This window comes from Caloenas nicobarica, chromosome 3 (genome assembly GCF_036013445.1).
Source record: "Caloenas nicobarica isolate bCalNic1 chromosome 3, bCalNic1.hap1, whole genome shotgun sequence".
In the NCBI taxonomy this organism is placed as follows: domain Eukaryota; kingdom Metazoa; phylum Chordata; class Aves; order Columbiformes; family Columbidae; genus Caloenas; species Caloenas nicobarica.
Window position 1 is genome coordinate 13,292,797 of NC_088247.1, and position 21,043 is coordinate 13,313,839.

Consider the following 21,043-nt stretch of genomic DNA (forward strand, 5'->3'; position numbering starts at 1 on the left):
ATCTGGGGACCAACAAGCAGATCAACTTTACCTCAGTCCATGGAAAGGTCATGGAACAAATAAATCTGAAAACCATTTCCAGACATATGAAGGACTAGGATAAGTCTCAGGCTAGTCGTCATGGATTTAGAATGGGGAATCTTGCTTGACCAAACTGATAGTTTTCTGTGAGGAAATTACTAGCTTGGTGGATGAAGGGAGAGCAGTGGATGTTTATCTCAACTTTAGTAAACCTTTCAATATTTTCTCTCATTATGTCCTTATCTACAAACTAATGAAGTATGAATCAGCAAGGCCAACAAAGTGTTGTATCCTTCAAGTATTTCCTTGACAATAAGGAAATTATAGGTCAAGGCCCTAAGCAACCTAATGTAACTTCAGGGTTGGCCTTGCAGGGCATTGGTTCAAAATATTTCCAGGGGTCACTTCCAACTGAAATTATTCTTTACTTCTATGGTATTATGCTCATACTGTGCAAGGTATAGGCAAAAATAGAGAATACAACTTTGGCCACTGTGTCACCAGTTCCAGTCCAATATAGGCCAACACCGTTTGAAAAATTCTGGCCAATAATGATTGTTTTGGCATTTAACTGTTGGAGAAATGATGTTTTTTCCAAATCTGCTTCAGATGGTAGACATTCACCATGACTGATAGAAGCTGCACCACAGGAAAACTGTTGCTAGTGTTATTTGTATTGTAAAATATTAGTGGAGTTCACAAGTAAAAACCTGATTATGAGCTGAATTGTTCCCTTATTCATGCTTGGGACATGCTGAATAGGTCTTGTGCCCCTGCTAGGTGTGTAGATCCTAGAAACAGTATGGAAATCTTCAGATTCCAGTTGTTTCTATGATCCTTTATCACAGCTTATTCATTATGGAGTCTTATGAATTTGAAGGCAAAAAGTATTGTTCTGCTTAATACTTTACATGTATTTTTACATAGATTTATGATTGCAAGGCACCCTCTGGGAGGGTATATGTGCATTTAAGATACTACATATGTTCTTTTTGGAAGAGGAGTGCTGTATTCTAATATTGTTTGCAAAACCATAAATCTAAAATAATCATGAATAGCTTTGTTAGATATATTTTGACTAAAAGAAAGCAGAATTGGAGTTGAAAGGAAATTTGGAGGTGAAAGGTTTTTTCTTTCAAAATAAAAAAAAAAATCCTGGTGTAACTAGTAGTATATTGTTAAATCATAGCTTATAGTTATCATTGATCTCTTTTTAAGGATTAGTAAAATTAAGACATCCATCCTGCTTGAATTAGGAAATAAATTGCATTTTAATTCTTACCCTGCTAGGAGTAGTTTTTCCTTTTACTCAATTCCCTTACAGTTCTTGGCTGAATAGTAATAGTTCATATATTTGAGATCAGAATGAACCAGGTTCTCATTATTTATTATTCCTACTCAGTTAAGGTTGGAATTTTTGTAAGAAGGAATCACACTAATGAACCATATAAAAAATTATATGACTACTCTAGTCTTTTTGAGAGAATAGTTATCTCCTAGTAGCGCAGATGCAAAAAATCAGCTTGAGGACTGATCTTGAGTAGCAAGTACAATGAATATCTCCTGGGACACAGAGGTGAAAACTGTGATCTCATGAGGTAGGTATCTGTGAGACACATCAGATTTTCCTGACTTTGATAGTCAGAAAGGTGAGCTAAGGCCAATAAGGATATTGGAGATAACAAACTTCCTTCAGACATATCACCTTCACCTCTGCCAGTAAATGAAATTGTGCCATGGCCCAGGCATCAGAACTTGCAAGGTTTTGGCCTTTGTGAACTAACACTTTCTGAGTGAACAGTTCAGAAACCATCATAGACCAGGAACAATACCCAAAACACGGTTTGGACCTACAGTTGGTAAAAATTGCTTAACACAACGGACATGACCAAATAATTTCAGTTGGCTTCTAGACACCTGTCTGTTTATTTCATTATTCATTGTTCTGTTTGCTAACAGAGATGTAGACAGTGTCTCTCATCTTCTGGTAACCTTCTGGTAATCTTCTGGTAACCTTTGGTAACCAAATCTAAAGTTTGGGCTCAGATCTCTTGCCCGGGCTCTCCACAATTTTGAAAATTTCTTTCCTATTGCTATTTTTACATTCTCTAGTGCACGCTCCATCTCCTGCATCAACTCCTTACCTGGTGGATCCTGGGAGTATAACTTTAGTTGCTTAGACTCTCCACCTATTTTTCTATTGTGATTTTTTTTTTAAAAAATCTAGTCCCAGTGGCCAGTATCATGATTTTAGGAAAACAAAGAATAGTTTTTTCCACAAACAAAAAAATAAAGGCTTTCTTACTTTAGACCTGACATCTACCTGAAATCCAGTACATCTTCAGTAGCTTCAGCTGTATTCTGAGTTGAGAATTTTGGTGGATAAAAACCACAAAATAAACAAACTGGAAATGTGTCTGGATAGCTCTTTGCTGAGTGTCTGCTATGTATATATACATATATTCTTTTTTTTTCTATAGGATTATATATATGTCTATTTGAGAATATCTGTCTTTTATGTTTACCAGATTTAATATCAGTCCTGACAACAGCTACCTATTCGGAACTCAGTCATCATGTTGTTTAGGTGCGTAATTCCCTTTGTTTCACACAGGCATCACATGACCCAAAACAACAGGATAATTATGTTCCTGGATTGAGTCCACTTACTGTAATGAAATTATCCCAGATTTATTCTGGCATAACTCAGAGCAGAAGTTGACCTCACAGTCTTTAGACAATCTGTGTCTTAACCAAGTAAGGTTTTGGTCAATCACTTACAAATATAAAAAATGCCCTTTATAAGAAAAGTTGTACAGACTTCAGAGCGTGACACTCAGCTTTAACAATTCAGAAGCTCCCAAGGTCCTTCCCTTCTTTAAAGAACGAGGATAAATTCTGACAGCTGAATAAATATAACTGGTCTAGTGTCAGTCTGAGGAAACAGGTTTTCATTTTGTTACAGATGACTTTGGTTCACAGGTGGAAAGGGAAAACAGTGTCTACTTAACACAGGGTTATTTGTTGTTCAGAACAGCCTGTGGACAGAGAGAAATAATCCCTGCCCCACACTTACTACAGTACTAAACCAACAGCAACAGCATAGAAATTTTTTTTATAGCAAATGCAAAATGACAGATTCACCTCCTCCCACACTTTCTCTTTCTCTCTTTGCTAGCCTCCCCTACACACTCACACAATATTACACCTTCCCTTAAGCTGCCAAGTCATCTCAGCTCACTTGGCTGGTATAAGGTTGCAAGACAGTTTCTGCGTCACTGAGTACCTGTTAGTGATTTTATGTAAATGTGACTTTTCTTGTCTTGAAGGGGTTTTGGTTTTTCTTAAATAGGAACATAAACATAGAAATAATTCTACAACCAGTACCTTAGTCTTTAGTCAGTATTTAGATATACGTCTTATATTTTCTATTAGAACTCTCCACTTCATGTTATATTCAAGGAGATGATATAGCAGCTGACACTTTCTGCAAAAACACTCAGTCTTTTTCTGTTATGGATGCATATGAGGGAAGAATGGATTTAAAACCCTAATACTGAAGGAGGATCTTCCTCTGTTATAGATATTTTCTTTTATATTGGGCATGTGCTACCATTCTTCTCCTTTTCTTCTCCCCCGGCCTCTATTTTAACAGACAAGAGTGAGACAACCTTTCAACTGAGGGTCTTAAAGCTCATCAAGACATTTGCTGCAGGAATGTGTCAGATAACGGGGCTTTTTAATTTTTTATTTTCTTCAGCACTTTTTGCTGTCTGGCTTAGACATCACCTTGTTCATATTGTCCTGTCATCAATGCCATTGTTCACCTTACTCGGTCCAGGATTTTTAAGAATTTTGTTTACATCTGTGGTTTCTGCCCCCATTTGAGTCACACACTTTTTAGGTGCTGCACTGCTTTGTGTGGCAGTATCTAAACATGGGCAGAGCTGCTATTATAAAATAAGCATCAATGACAGAGTTGTTGTATGGCACAGCTGCCTTCCTGTACAGTTTACAGCTTCTTCAGTCACACACGCAAACATGTAGCCAAAATCTACATAATGTAGACTGTAGTAAATAATTCAGAATAACTAATTTATTTTAGAAGAGAATCACGGTACAGTCATGAACAATAAACATAGAGAGGTAGAATTCACTGAATACACTATTTTCTACTAATTATTTGTTCATCTTCAGCCAGCAGACATCATTCCTGTTTTGCATTATGACAGAAAAATTAATATGAGTACAGTCACTCTTTCTTGTATCTTAAAGTCTTTAGACCATGAAAAATATCTAGGAGTGTGTGTGTTCTTTCCCACAACAGATGCTAAATAACAGCTTGTAAGTAAAAAAGATATTATCAAAGTCAGTGGTTCAAAAAAACGCATGTGATTTTTTCCTTTGAACACATTTAATATGTAACAGAATATTAAAAATTATAAAGAAGAAGGATTAAGCTATATATCAATCATGACATTGATTGTGCAGCAAACAAAGGCTAGTGAATGCTTACTTGATACAGAACATTTTTATCTAATAATATCTCTTTACCTCCAAAACTTTAAAAAGTATGACTTAAAGGATATCGAAGGCTATAGCATTCCTTCCACTGAACTCAGGTAGTCCAGAACAGCTTATTGATCGCCAGCAATGGTACAGTAAAGTAGGACAATTCAACTTGGATGTAAGTCAATCAGCAGGCTTCCCAGTGTATCCATAGCTACCCACAGATGGAGAATAGCTGAAGAAAGGGTGCATGGCTAATGTTAATGAGACAAACAAGCAGAGTAATAGGAAAGAAATAATTGTTTACACATGTTGAAACGCTTGTATTATATATTCAGGATCCACACATGGTGCATTTGTGCCATAGAAATAATCAGGTACATTTTACTACCAGGCTGTGCGAATGCCCAGAATCACTAAGTCCTCCATGAAGTCCTTCCCTTCCCTTCCCTTCCCTTCCCTTCCCTTCCCTTCCCTTCCCTTCCCTTCCCTTCCCTTCCCTTCCCTTCCCTTCCCTTCCATTCCCTTCCCTTGCCTTCCCTTGCCTTCCCTTGCCTTCCCTTGCCTTGCCTCTCCTTGCCTTGCCTTGCCTTGCATCGCCTTGCCTCGCCTTGCCTTGCCTTTTCTTGCCTTTCCTTTCCTTTCCTATAAAAATACGTTCACAGTCATATGTAGCATAGATGATATACTTTAAATTCTATTTAAGACATCTTGAGCTCTAAGAGTTTAAATGATGAGCTGTAGTATAACCAGTACAATGTCTTGAATTTTGACCTTTTGCAATTTATTTTCCTTTACTACTTAGTGATTTTTTTCTCGTTGTTTTCTAAAGTGCACATTTAGTAAATTATTGATATTTCATGAGAGATTCCTTAAGATTTTTGTAATGTGCTTGATTCATGTTATGGACTAAGCAGTTTAACCACTAAAGGATATGCTTATTGGAAATTATATTTAAAACTTTAAATATGTCAAGACAATAACAAAATAAATGGCAAAGTATCTTGTACCTACAAACTCTTTACCAATGTAGTGAATTACTCACAAAGACAAAAGTAGGGCTTTTGATCTTTTTACATGTCATTGGGATTTTATCAGCTATGGTAAAGGATCTAGCACAGCACGACACAGCTCTGCAGTTCAGGACAAGAGGTGAGTATCAGTTGATACAAACGGTCTTCACCTAAAATGTTGATAAAGCCGTTATTAAAACATACATGTACCATACAGACCAAATCCGGCTATTCTAAATCAAACAGAACTTTATTTTGTTTAATAATTTAAGAATTAAGTATTGATAATCTTAAATTTAATGGGAAATTTCACCTAAAACAAGGATTATAGGATTGGGCTCCATTTTTTAATTCTTTTTTAAAAAGGTCAATTTAAAACAAAAATAGTCTATGTCTAATTCCTCTAAAGGGAATAATATATTTGGACCCCGACAAAAATAGGATTGAAGCTTATTTTTAAAATGTAAGTCCCCCAAGTTTATGACGTAGGTAATTCAAGGAATTCAAATGAATTTCCAATGGAATGTACACAGCCAGATTTGGGATTTTTTTTAAAGAAGGTTTTCTCTCACATAAATTACAAAATGCACTAGCATAATAACCATGACATGTAATTCTGAATTACTATGAAATTCTTTCATAATATTTAATAAATAGTTTCTCCTCATTTCTAGCCAAGCTGGAGGTGTCTTTGAAAAGAGCTTGACTAGAATGAGTTAAAAGGCATCCCCCCACCACCCACTACTACTTTCTTAGCCACTATTGGTTTTTTATATGGGATTCCATTGTGTGAACCAGAAATCTGCAAGATGCCTAAAGTCACCACAGTGTCTTCCAGAGCACAATGGTATACCTACTGCAACAAGTAATTAATCTTGGGCTCAAGATTTCCTGATGGGAGCCTATTGACCCCAGCACAATAGATGAAAGTATTTTATCCTGTGTGTTCCCCTACTGACCCCTTGTCACCTTTTTTCATGCGCTGTCTACTCTCAAACCAAACCAAAGAATTCCTCCTTCAGTCTGAAATTTGGGGCTTGCTTGACCCTCTTTTGCTCTCTGGAAACAGATTTCTTGATTTTGCTTAAGAAGATCATTTGGTAAGAAAAGTCTGTCAAAGTTTCACCATAGACTGCAACAAACATGAATGAGCTCAGAAGGTAAGTGTCAGGGATGCTGGGCTTTACCCACGTCCCTGATCCCCATATTTTTTAACGGGGAGCTGTGGTGTGCTGTAGGGCTGGATGCCATCTCTACATCCATGGGGAAGAAGGCTGGGGAACCACTGGCCACACTCGAGACTGACTGTGCAGGGGGACATAAGTACATGTGCTCACAAATCACCATCATGGTCCTTCTGGGATTTCTGATGTAAGCTTGGAAAATAAGCCTTTGAGCTGTCTGGCACATTAAATACTCACAAGGGTGGACAGGAAAATGGCAGATTGTGCCACAGCCCATTCTTCTGTATTTACACCAGTATCTGAGTCACCTCCAAACTGGCCCAGAGGGTGCTCCTTTGGGGAGTTAACATATGAACAACTGTGGCTACAAGTCCACTTGCAGAGTTAATGTACATAACAAGGTTGAAAAACCTAGATCTAGGGTAAATATGTGACGTGAACCTGACTTTTAGAGGATGGCTGCATTCAAGTCTCTTTGGAGTGTCTTGGACTGCAGAGCCAGGAATGGAGATACTAAAACTCATTGCTGGTTCCTGAGCACTGATAGAATATTTGTCTCCCAGAGATTTACAGATAAAGAAGGTGAGCAGTAGCTTACAGACCCCACTCAGCTTGTGCAAGAAACATGTAACTACTGCTGTTTTCAGCTCCCAGGAGAACAGTGCAAAAGCTAAAGCTGAGTCTAAGTATAAAGAGCTGTTTCAGCCTTTCTCCTGTAGCAGTAATTACCCTCTGCTGGGAAAGCTGTGCTGTAAATCTTCAGGATCCCTTGACACTCTCAGTGACAGCAGACCTCCAACTGTTACCCACAAGACACTTCAAAGGTCATCTTGGATAAATATGTGAAAACTGTCCTAAACTCTTACAGTAACTGTAGACTCAGAGTGAATATCCCCTCCCCCATTCCCACCCATCAGGCTTCCATCTACTGTAATTGCTTCATCTCCTTGCTCTTCTGTATCTGTCATTGGGAATACTTTCCAATGCAACATATGCACTCCCCCCCACGGGCTTGAAAGAGGTTGAAAAAGAAAACACTGATAAATGTTTCCTCTGCAGATAATCATATTGTCATTAGAGCCTTTAAAGTACTCTAGTGTCTTCCATGTTCAATTAATAAATGACCTTGGGCCCAGATCCTCACTTCACTAAATTAAAATAACATTCCTGTTATGAATGGTAATCCTCTCCTTTAGTATCTGGATCGCCTGGACTCAGAGGAAGTTTACCACTGATTTGAGAAACATGAGAACTTAAAATCTGGATCTTCTTATTTATGAAAGATTTTACTGTCTTAAACAGTCCACTAGTAACTACCAAATAATAGTAATATAAGCAGAAGGCTGAAAACACAGTTTTCTGTAATAATGCATCTTGAGTAGTCTGACTGAACAAAACAAAGTGATGCAATCCGGATCGGAGTGACTTACACCCCTCCATGAAAAGACGGTGATGTGCAGAGCAAGGGGAGCACAGGAGATGCTGTGACTCCAAGTGACTGCCCAGGTGTGCTGAGAAAACTAATCCCGCTCTGGTTGTCCGTTCTCAATTTGCAACATGGTGAGCAAGTGGGAAACTATGCATTGCATTCTGCTGTCATCTCTGGAATAAATATGGGTGAGAGCAGATGCATGGGTGAGCCCAAGGAGCTTTAGGAAACAGACAGTGATACATGGTTGTGGAAGAAGTTGAGGCATGTGAATATGGGAAAAGATTAGGTAGATCTACATAGAGATGTAAAAACAAGTTAAAAGCTTCCTCTGGTGCTTTTTGGCAAATCTAAAGAACATAGAGAAGGGGTGCTGAGGGCAGAGAAGCTGTCAGAAGTGTAGACAGGGAGGAGTGTTGAGAAGAGATGGCACTTGGAAAGGGGTAATATTTAGCTTGCTTCAGAGCCCAAAAGAGCTCTTGTAAGGTCATGCATGTTTGTGACCGTGGATATGTGCATGTATATTCAGAAAAGATGTATAAAACATAAGGTTTTGTATTTCATACGTATCTTTTTCAGACTTCAAAGTCAGTTCTATGAAGCACCTCTGTTAATCTTCCATAAATCTACTCAGTAGTTTCTTTTAAATCAAATTTGGTCCTTCTTTGCTCTTTCTCCTTGACTGAAAGTATACCAGCTTCCCTGTCTCACCAGTCAGACTGTCTAGAGCAGGCATCAGTGATGAGGATTCAGATATATTCTTTGATTAATTTGTGTATTTATGCAATGTTCATGGGACTTATTCACCCAAAGGAGTGGCAGCAAGTGCCTTGAAACTTTTGCATTATCATCAGGTAAGCCCTGGCCTCTGGAGGCAGATGTCTTAACATTGTGTTTGTGCAAAGCTCATGCAATATTAATTGTGTGTCAGGTAGTTTACGTCTCTGACCCAGACCATGAGTTTTACAGGTGGAATTCTCCAAAGATGAGTTTATTCACAGACATGGCAGGGGCCAGTGGGTGGGTGGTCTTACATGTCCACTGGCATGTTGTATTCAACCTGCCAGAAACACAAAGGAAATGTAGGAGTTCTCCTAAGAGACGAATGCAAAACATATAATGATTTTATAGACACAGTTATTCTCTGGCATCTTGGGGTCACCTAAGAGGAATTTCATGCATAGAACTCACACATCATCAGTGCCTAACATGTAAATGCTTTTCCTTTGCAATACTGAATGACGTAACTTTACTCACAAATATAAAGCAAAAGATACTACTTAATATAACATTATCTAATGTGTATATACTATATTTTCCTTCCAAATGCTTCACGCTTTTCTTTGTCTTTTTTTTTTTTATCAGTGTCAAATGACTAGTGATGATAAATATTCAGTGAGGGCAGAAAAGAACCTTGCTATATCTGAGGTATCTGATCCTGTCTAAATCATCTCATTCTTCTGTGTTGTTTTTTTTTCCCTTGGGCAACTTGTTTCTAATATGAATTTCACTGAATGGAGTACTTGTCAAGTTTTTGCACCCCTGAATGAAAGAGTAATATGCTGTATTTATTTATGATTTTTCTGCTGCAATTACATAAAACAGCTCTCCTTCTGCTACAGACCCAAGATGATCTTTGTTTTCTAGCAGCATCACAGAACTCTTTTTACCAATTTTGCCCGAAGTCACTGTTCCTTAATAATAACATCTTTTCTTAGTTGAATTGTATTTTAACCCAAGAAATAAACTATTTCATGTTATGCAGACTTTCACAGTTCATCATCTCTCAAAGAATTAAACTTTTCTATTCTTCCCTAAAAGATTTTATTCATCTATAAAATGTTTCAGAAAAATGTTTCAGACAGAAGTTAGTCTGTAATGTGGCGAGAGCTGGTTTTGCATATGTCGAAGCAGCAAAAGAATGTTAAAATTATTCAATTGGATAATAAATAACATAAGAGCAGTTAGAAGACTATGGTTGGCAACATTCTACTTACAAAAAATGTATATATCTCAGAGTCAGAGTGGTTGTCCTGACAGATTTAACCACGTGAACTCTTCCACCCATACTTTAAAGACCACTTTGGTTGCCATGCCCATGCAAGGGAATATGAAGAGTAATGACTTTCGCTTACAGCCTTATGCAGGCTAGTCTGGCTGCAGAGAAGGAAAGTTCTAGTGTGACTGATGTCCTCATCAAGCACAGGAGGGAACACAGGAGAGGGGCTAAGTGGACATGCCCAAGGCAAGCTCCCCAAGAGCTGGTTCTGCTGCCAGCTCAAGTCTAGCAATAAATATCAAATTTCTGGTGCTAGAGGTAGGCAGTGAAGCATCATAACTCCAACCTTGTCAGTGCTGACTTGAAAGTCCCTTTTGATTCCTATGTCAAAAAGAGTAGTCTCAATATCCTACCTTCACAGAATACTTCTTCCAAGCCATTAGGGAAAAATCCATCTAATATCTGATAATGGAAGCTTCCAGTCTGCGGGAAAGAAGTCTGGTTTTGCTCCGGAGTTCCCTGTCCTTAGTAATATTAGAAAGAATTTTAGGAAGAATGTTATGATCAAAATAGCTTCTCATATGGGAAACAGTCAAGAAAGGCTTTAACTTTTGGATCTCCGGACAGAGCAGCTCATCGTTAATAATTTTGGAATGGATATGTAGAGGAAAATTGAAGAAAATGAGTGCTTTATTCAATTTCTCTCTTTATTTCTAGTATTCTAGAACATTTCAGTAGTAGCTTAAAAAGAACTACCTGAATCAGAATACTTATTATATCTCTTTTCTTATGTACTGAATGTAACTTTTCCTTACTTTCTAACTCAGATAAAACTTAATCTGATTCTGACCAAGGTAAATAGATGCTGTGGATATTCAAAATCCTGTACTACTGAAGCTGCTGTGATTCAATGAGAGGGAGATTAGACAACATAGAATAGTTTTACAGATTTTTAAAGGTGTCTGGCATTGATATGACTTTGTCCAGAGATACAAGACTGTAGGAGGAGCTTTATGGACCAATATAAAAGCAGGGTCAGATCTTACACATTTTTCAAGGAAACTTCTTTTCTTAAAGACCTTCAGAAAAAAAGAAAAAACAACTCGTCCAATGAAAATATAAAGAGATGGAGTATTCTAATGTTCATCACTTCCCTTAGTGATTCTTAATTTTTTTTTCCTGAGAAAAAAATGTAGTTAATTGGTTTTTCAGTTCATATTAAAGTAAAAGATGAGCAGTGACCATTTCCTGGTTTATAGATTCAGTGAGTCCAAGTGACTGTCTGAAATTTGTTCATGTTTTCAAGAGATGAATCATCTTGATTTTGAGGCTTTACATTTTTCTCTGACTAAAAGTCATATTAACGTACCATTAGGCTCCTGAAAGCTGGTAACTCAAGTCATCGCAGCAAACTAGAGAGTTCTTATGGCTGTGACTCCACTGTTCATTGATGGGAAGAAAATGAGCAGGAATAATTTTCTAGCCTGGAACAAATGAGGATAAAAGTGTTGGTTAATGAGTGCTCAATACCAAGCATGTAGTGCTCTCCTAGTCAGTTCTCCAAAGCAGAAGGCAGGGTTTGAGAGATTCCTGAATTTATGCAGTTCGTGTTGCTGCTGATCTCTGTGAATAGTCCACTCATAGCTAGGTAAAAAATTGGTAGGAATTTCTGATATTCCAGGTGATATCTTATTACCACTTTTTTTAACTGACACAATTCCAATTCTGTATTGAAAAAAACCTTTACTAGGATGATTCATAACTATCACTTCCTTTCAACTCACAGTACAATCCTTATCAGTCTTTAACGTCAGATTCATCACAGCTGAAATTAAGTTTGCAGATATGTAAATCAGGAGCATGGTCATAACATTATTCTTAAATAAACAATGGTGGGACTGATTCATGTGAAAGGTGGGTGATTGCTACTTATCTCTGAGCCTCAACTGGATGTCTGAAATTCAATGAACTGAATCTGAATTTACAATTCATCTATTTTTGAGTCAGGAAGTTGAAATAGCACAACGCCTGCATTTTGTGCCAAATTTTTTTCCAAAAATATTAAATGAGATAATTAATATCATTGCCAAGGATAACCATAAGAAAACTTTGTTAATAATTCTTTAGAATGAACTGTGGTTATATAACCTTGAGAAGTTGCCTTAATTTTACTACAGTGCTTCTCTTAATACTGACCTTTTTGCATGTAACTAACACTACAGGGTCATACTTGTGTGGCATTGTATTACATGCTTAACTGAAATTGTTTATTCAGAAGTTCTGTTTTCTCATAAAAAAAATAAGGTTGCATTACACCTAAGATGAGAGTGTTAGCTTTCCTCAGGATCAGGCTACACTTTAATTATGCAAATGTATCCACGACCTGTATCTTCTACTCATTTTAATTATATCATTACAATAACAGAAGATGTGAACAAAAGTCTTTTACATGTCTTTAGAAAACTCAGCACATATCAATCTGATGCAAAAACTTGGTGCAAAAACCTGATGGTTTTTGTTAATAACATTAACAACAATATTGAGTAGTTATGATAACAGCAATCATAATAACTCACAAGTCATAAGGATATACACGTGATCTTTGTGTCAAGAGGAGTGTGAGGACAATTCAACTGATGTTTGCAAAGAATCTTGGATCAGCCCAGATCATATAATAGGAGTGTTATTGTTTGACAGCCAATGTATTTTGTAACTGTTGGTGATTTTTAAGATGTGAAAGAAGAGAATACTAATCTGCATAAACTACCATTAATCTTGCCAAAAAGAATAATGTCTTTAATTAATAAATCTGTCTTTCATTAATACTGTATTAATTTAGGGGAAAAATCTTCCTGGGGTTCTTTTCTTTAAAAAAAGCCAGCTGCATAATTCCATGACGAAAAGTAGAATGAAAATTGAAATATGTTTTTTCACCATTACTATTAAGAAACTGAAGTGCTTTTTCACATTTTTCCAACATTTCTCCTTTTGAAGATTTTCCCTCACAGAACTCAGAGTACAGTTAACCTCTCACACTCAAATAAATCAAAATTAAGCCTAATTCATTTTTAACCCTACACTCAGCAACAGTAATGATTGAGTATTTGTGGCAAAACTACAGAAGTGAGCTCGTACTTTAAAGGTCCAAACATTGCCTGTGTTGAAGAAAATGGAAAGCTGAGGTGACCTGATCTGCCTCTGCCCATTAGGGACTTTTTGATAGTCATTGTCTTCAAGAAAAATAATTGCTTCCCAAGAATGCTCTGCTAAATCATTTTATTAGTGTGAACTGGATTAAGGTTATAGGAAGGTCCCTCTTGCTTCTTACCCAATAATATCTGACCATGCATATCAAAGAGTGGAGGAGGCAAATTATTCATTATTTCGGCAGCATAATGAAAGCATAAGGGAGGTTTAAAAGGACGCTATCTGCAGCAGGAAACTGTCAAAGAACGTGGGAACACAGCCCTCCTGCATTTTTGTTTCAGCTCCGTTGATCAGAAGATTGAAAGGCCTGCTCTACCTACAGGGGTCCTCTGTTCAGGCCCCACAGTGCAATTATAATCCGTCCTCACCTCCTTTAGAATGACAGGCCAAAAACAAAGCCCAGAGCTTTTGTACAGCTTAGCATTCCTAAGAAACACAAATCTTCATTTTTTTCTTTTTTTTTTTTTTTTAACTCTTAAGAATTAATTAAAATTGTTCTTATATAATATCGAGGGATAAAACAGCTTAAAATTATCTAATACTTTTTAAGGGTGGAATTTTTTTATAGAGCACGAAGAAGGATCAGTTGCTAACTGCCACAAGGTAGAGCAGCTCTGCTTTTTTCTTCATGCTGCCTGCAGGAAAAAGGAATCCAGTTGGCAGTATTTCACATGAGGCTGTTTAATTTCTTTTTTTTTTTTTTCTATCATTCCTGTTATTTACACGTTTTAGTCACAGAAATTTGCAAGCAGTTAGATCCTCAATGACTATTGTAGTTAATCTTGTTGTTGAATCTCTACTTTTTTTTTGTTTATCTGACTAAAAGCCATGCACCTCCACAACTAACACATATATTTGATCACTGTAAAAGCATTAAATGATAAATGTTGTTGGAACTGTGGTGGTCAAAGTACATTAAGAGACACAGAATCTCTATGAGAATGTATAACTTTTTAATAGTTTCCAACAGCAGACTAGTTTGGAAGCAATGAAGACTTTTCCAAATTTAAAACAACAGGAGCAAACTATTAAATGTGCTAAACATACTAACTGTTTTATCTTCCTTCACCTAGCCCACCACATCATTGTGGTTATCTGAGGAATGCTGTAGATTGCGTGGTTATATCAGCTGGGAAAATTCTGTGTTTAACATTAAATCTTCAGGTTGCATTGCCTTACCCAGTGTAAAACAGCACCAAGCAGGCTAAAGTTAACTGTCAGGTTACATTGTAGAATGAGCACATAGAATGCGTTTGGCAAGAAAATCTCACATCATATGTGTGACCTTTAAATGCATATATTTGCAGAAGGTTAGACAAGATTCCAGGCTGCTTGAAAGCTTTAGTGGGCGAGATCAATATGAGATGCCACAGTGTAGTCTAGCTATGCATGCAAAAGTCTGCTTTGAAAATGTAAGACCAGGTGATGATAAAAACAATGGTAATAGCATGAATTTGTTTCACAGTTCTCACCCCCTGATTTCTTATTTCCCATCTGGGATAACCTAGAATTACTTTCAAACTGATTTGGTTTTGGGTTTTTTGTACCTTTACAATTGGTATGGCTACGACGTCAGAGGTGAAATCTTGCTTCCAAGAATACAAATGCATTCACAAGTCACTCTATATCACAACTGTTCTGATACTTACTGGTAAGTTTACACTCTTTTCTATCACTTAACATTTTTTTCTTCATTTATTTATTAATTTACCAATTATTTAGTAATTGCATTATAAATTATTTTTTCTTCTTTTTAAGTAGGAAATAAATTCTTAATATGTGTTGAATTGACTGATGAGAAACCCATGTCAAGCATTTAAGAAGACAGGATTTTAGAGAAAGCACACTTAAAAGGGAAATATTTTTAGTATCCCATTCAAGGTTTATTTGCTGTCTGGAAGGTGTAAGGCAACATAAATGAGAATCAGGTCTCTTATTCACAAAGGCACTTCTTTTTGGTTGTTATAGGTTGATTTCCTTTGTTTGAAAGGACAAAGGCACATTATTTTATTCTTTTTCACATATGGTTTATCTCTTTGACCTTTAAGTGACACCAGTTGGATAGTTAGTGTAAGATACCCAGGAGCCTGAGGACAGAAGGGAGCCAAGCAGTGAATAGCCAGTGGGGACATATCAAAAGCCAAGTGCCTGGTTTGTCATTCATTACCTACGCTATTACCTTCGGAAGTACCATGGCATGGGGAGTCGTCTTCTGGAGCAATAGACGTATTCAGGGATTTGGTGGAACATCTGTCCCTGATATATTTCTGCATCAGAACCTGAGAAATATTCTAAAGTGATTCTCTGAAAAGGAGCCCCACCAGCAAGGTGTTTGAGGGACAAGGCTCAGAAATGTGGCTGTCTTCAAATATATAGAAATCCTGTTCTTTGGGATGAGTCATTAGTTAATTCTTGCTGTATTTTAGCAACAATATTTAGCAAGTAGAACCTTTAGTTTTCTTTTACTTTAAGTAAATCTGCAAGTTTATATGTCAGAGTGGACGTAGTGCTTGACTGACCTTCCATCCACTGGTGCAAACCTCTACTTCTCTGGCATTCAGAAAACTTCTTTGATAATGTTTGATAATGTGCAGGACCTCTCAGACTCCAAAGACTTGGCATGCCTTAACACTAAATGAGGGCTTATATGAGATTAATCTATCCTGAGGAAGTGTATAACTCACTGAGCTCCACCTTCTAAGTGAATGTGGAGGTCCACCTGGAAAGCCAGGAGTTTTAACTGAGAGTGGACTCATTTATGACTTGCATATAATTCTGCAGAACTTCAGGTCAAAGCTGGCTAAATGAGCCAATTGCATAGTAACTGCAGATTTATTTTTACAGTTTTTAATAAAATAATTGTGAAAGTTTCCAGCCATTCCTATTCCAGATTTCTATTCTACAATCTAACACCTATTCACAGCCTCAAATTTGCTACAAAAACCTACTTACTGATAGCGCTTATGGGGAAAAAAGAACCTGTGGACACTATTTGTTCCAGTTAGATCTACTAGAATTAATTATTATTTTGTAATATTTTCACATGTTGTTTTGCTTTGTTTTGTTTTTTCTTTACTAGGAAATAGAACTAATGAGCTCTTAAGAAATTCTGAAACACCTCAAGGAACTATGACAAGTTTTTCAATTTGAGCAAATAAAACACAACCATAGTAAGCAGTCTACATTGTTCTAGCCATCAAAATATTGCCTAGAGAAGAATGTATATTTCTAAAAGGTCAGTTTGAGTCAGTGTTTCCAGTTTCTTTAATAATTTCTTTAACAGTGTTTTACTACAGTGTTTCTCAAGTCAAATGCTTACATTTTTGCAGGAAACAATAATTTTTAAAAAGAACAAAAGCATAGATATATGAGGTTACCTTACATTTTATTTCCCATTTTTCTACAGTGTTATTTTTCAGGTACAGTTCCAGTAGAATGTCTTTTCAGAGACAAAACCTCTCACAGTTTTAACTTTAAAACAGAATGACAATGTCATCCTTTCACTGTAAACTGAGGGAATCACAAGGACAAAGGAGTACCATTGACCCTACAGCTGAAGGCTGAAAACCAGAAGGGACAGCCATTCCTGATGTTCTAGAAATATCTGTCTGTGCTTCCTAATGCAAGGAAATTGCCTTGCACTGCATTTGAATAGAAATACATCATTCAGAGTTGGTGGGCTATTAGTAAAATGTGGGCATTTGGGGACTAAACTGAGATCTTCCTGAATGCTCTTTGTTCCCCAGCTGTTTGTTCCCTCTCTTCCTTTCTGAACATACTGAGCCCATGTTAGAAAGCTCATTGGGTTTATGGTGAGTTTCAGGAGCTGGATAAACCAAAAACCGATTTGGTCCACTACAGCTCTGTGCCACTGAAAGACCAGACTCTGTGCATGTGGCTATATCCATGCACATCCATGTTCTCAAAGGCACAACTCAGTTTCTAACAACATTTAGATTGCTCAGGTCAATCCCTGCTCAGCCAAGTCAGCCAACTGCTCCATCTACTGTGGCTACATCACCATCCCCCAGAAGGCCATAACTCTAATGGCCTCCAGGCATCCAGAATCTCTTCTGTCTCCCTAGTCTGAACTGTTCTTTGTATACCACCAAAGACATATTCTGACTCTGACCTCCTCCATTGTCCCTAAAGATAGGAAAACTCAAGACACAGATCTGACACTCTGCTTCTTTGCTTTTTCTGAGAACAAGATGATTGGATTTTCTCCTGTAAGAGCTCTGATGTTGGAATTAGCAAGAAGATGCTCTTTATTTTTTTTCCAAACATGCCTTGCATCTGAGAAGCCTTACAGAAAGATTCAGAGACTCATTAGTCTGTGCAAATAGTTAAAGCTCCAACCACACTAACTATGGATAATGCCCATTTTATGCAAACATTTCTGAGACCTGAATGCCTCCAATTAATGTAAATGTTAGTCTATTTCTTTCCCTTGGTATATGCTGGGGTAGGAAGGTTGCATCTGTATTCAGAGCATTGTTTTTCACAGCCTACTGGAATGTAACTGATAGTCCAAATGTTTTCCTGTGCTTTGTCCTGAATTCAGAGATTTACTCAGACTGAATGCTTTCAATACCTATTTGTCTTCTTTGTCTCTTTTCATCTGGGAAAAGTATGATTTGAAATTATTTCTTTCCCCATTTATATATGACTGAAAACGAATTTTTATTTATTCATTTGTTAAAAGTTATTTGTCTGGACATGTTCTCGTCACAAATCACTTTCAAGTGTGAATATTGTAATGAAAGATGTGAGCCAGAAGCTAATAAAATTTGTTGATAAATATATCTAAAAATGCACAAAGTGAATGAAAAAAATACTTCCTAAATTTTCAGTTTATTTTATTTCAGCACTCCATTTTGAGCTTGTACCTCACAGTTAGTTTTGCTTCCAGACTGGAGACAAAGAATGTATAAAATACAAGAAATATGGAGTATTCAAAGTCTTTTCTGGCAAAACAACATAAGAAGGAATTACTGCCAGAGTTACAGAGTTTGTTCCTGTGAGTCTAGAGCTAGGAGTTCTTGAGCTGAAATTCAGCTTTTTAGGCAAAAGCGGTGTCAACTCATTTCATCACCAAATGTGCCAGATACGTCGAGGTAGTTTCTTGAGGGTCAGTCTGAAAATCAATTTTTCCATCGAACTTGGAAGTGTGAACTAGCCATGGCCAGAAGATGCATTCTGGATGCGTATGCACTGGCATACCCAGGGCCTGGCATACCTGATATATTACCAGACAGTTTAAACAAGTTCTCATAATCCATATGTGTACTTGAAAAGTGAAGTCACAGAGCATGATGTGCTTATGTTGCGTGTCCTGGAGCCTGTAAGCTGTGATGGAGACATATTCTTCAGCTTATGTGCTGTGAAATGGGTGCCTTCATGGCTCTGAAAATGTCCATGAGCCGTATAAAGACTGAAAATACCATGGTACTGTCACTGTTATTTTGAAAAACCTGAGCTATTGGTTTGGAAGGGAGAAGTATCTTCTCCTCAAAATTTACATTCATTCCTTGGATCCTCTGCAGAAGGTAAAGAGGCTTCTGAAAACCAGCTTGGATTGGTTGGGTTCCTGATGATTATGTCAGTAAAAAAGTGTAAGAGGTAGTTGCAGCTAATGTTCAAGGGAGGAAAGTACTTAACGCTGATGAGAAATGTGAGCATGCTGTTATATAGCATATAACGTATGGGAATATACTATATAGAGATTATGCTGAAGACTGTGATTTTAAGGCACACCAGTCAATGAAGTTGCAAAATATTACTGCTTAGTGAGAAAGAACCTAAGAATTTCTGCTAAATTGATACAGTCACTGAGTTAATATCAAGCAATTGATATTATTATTTGCTTTTAGTGCCTTTTTCTTGAACATTTCACAAAGGTAGTTTGTTACAGAGGGAATCAGGAACTACATTAGGGCTTCTACTTCAAATACATATTTTTAGTTCAGATATGTCAGTACATGCAGGGAACATCAACAGTTTTTATTAAGCTTTAGCAAGGCTCTTCCCCTCTGGCAAGAGTTACTTTCCCTTGCCCCTTGATGATTTTTCAGGCAGAGGAAAAAGCATATTTACCGATTGCAGCCTGTCAGAGGAAAGACAGCTGTACTAACAGCATGGTGAAATTTTGGAGATGGAAATAAATAGAACTTCAGATAAAAAATTGAAGTTTGGTACTAGTTTTTAAAGTGGAGCTCACTCAGAATGTTGAGAAGCAAAACAACTGATTCACTGTTTCTTAGCCCTTTTGAAGTTCTGTTGACACTTTCCATGCAAAAGTAACTTCTTAAAAGGATACCTCAAAGATACCTGTTTGAAATCATGCCCTGCTTTACTTTTGCCCACGCTAACCGAAGAAAATATTAATGAAGAAATCTGCTTTGCAGCATCAGATCTCTGTCGCAGTGCCAGCAGTAAATGCCAGGTTTCATGCTTATATTAACAGAAAATAAAACTGGAGAAGAGTTACAGCAGCACAAACCACTGGAACTCCCAATTCCTTTGTAGAGGAGAAGATGGACAGGTAAGATTTGTGGCCAGGGACTTAGGGAAGAACTATAGGGTGTCTTGTTTAGATCCACTGGGTAAAATCCACTACTGTAACCTGTTTGAAAGACATCACAAAGATTACTGCACCCTCCCACTGCCACAGTTGTATCATATAGGAATGAATCTAACCCACTCTTTGAAAAATGCTTTTTATGCTTCTTTTTAAATAGCTAAACCTTATGAAAATATTTTCTTTAATACCAGCTATCCTGAAAAAGTTCTACTTTAAAATTATAACAAAGATGCTTCCAGCACATGAGTTCTTGTCCCTACAGGCACTCTTTGGACTACCAGAGGAACTCTGTAAACGCTAGGGTAATATCCATAACAACACATGGCTTGTTATATCGTGAAGCTTAATCAACCATAAAATTATTCCAATTTGAATATGTTCTTTTTTAATTGGCAATTGTGTTGCTATCTGTGCTTACAAATAGAAGTCAGAATAGTAATGTTAACTTCTGTCATGCTGCTCTGCAGAATAATTTGATCTATTTTAACAAAGGATTTTGATTATTCCAAAGCTAAAGGAATTGTTTAGGTGTAAATGTAATACAAGAATATGGATTTCTGGTTTTGATAGTAGAAGTAGTAGAAGAAATGGAATAAAATTAGGTGAATTTTGGTTGTTTTCCTCTTCAGATAGATTGACAAATGCAACTAAAGGTTTTTATCTGACCTTATACTTGATTTTGCTTTAAGAAGGAAACTAGACTGGATGACCTTCTCACATCCCCTCTAATCTGAGCTATACCACCTTTAAAAATACCAAAACCAAAAAAAGGTCACAAAACTTCCAGTTCTTCAGTCTGATTCCGTTTTCTGTTTGTTAACTCTGGCATAGTAAGAAATTTTTAATTTTCATTATTATTAACATAACTGCACTATATATCACATTTTTTATTATGTTATACCTGGTACCTTTAAAGAAAATACAACGCAATTTAAAATTCTTGATCTGTTACATTCCTGTTCAAAATGTTTCTTACACTGAAGGAGAGAGTGAACTTCAGGAAAGACATGTATGGAAACTCTTTGTCCTCTACAGACTTTTCCTTTCGTTGAAGAGAAATTTCCTTCACTACAATGATGCAGGATCACCCAATCCACC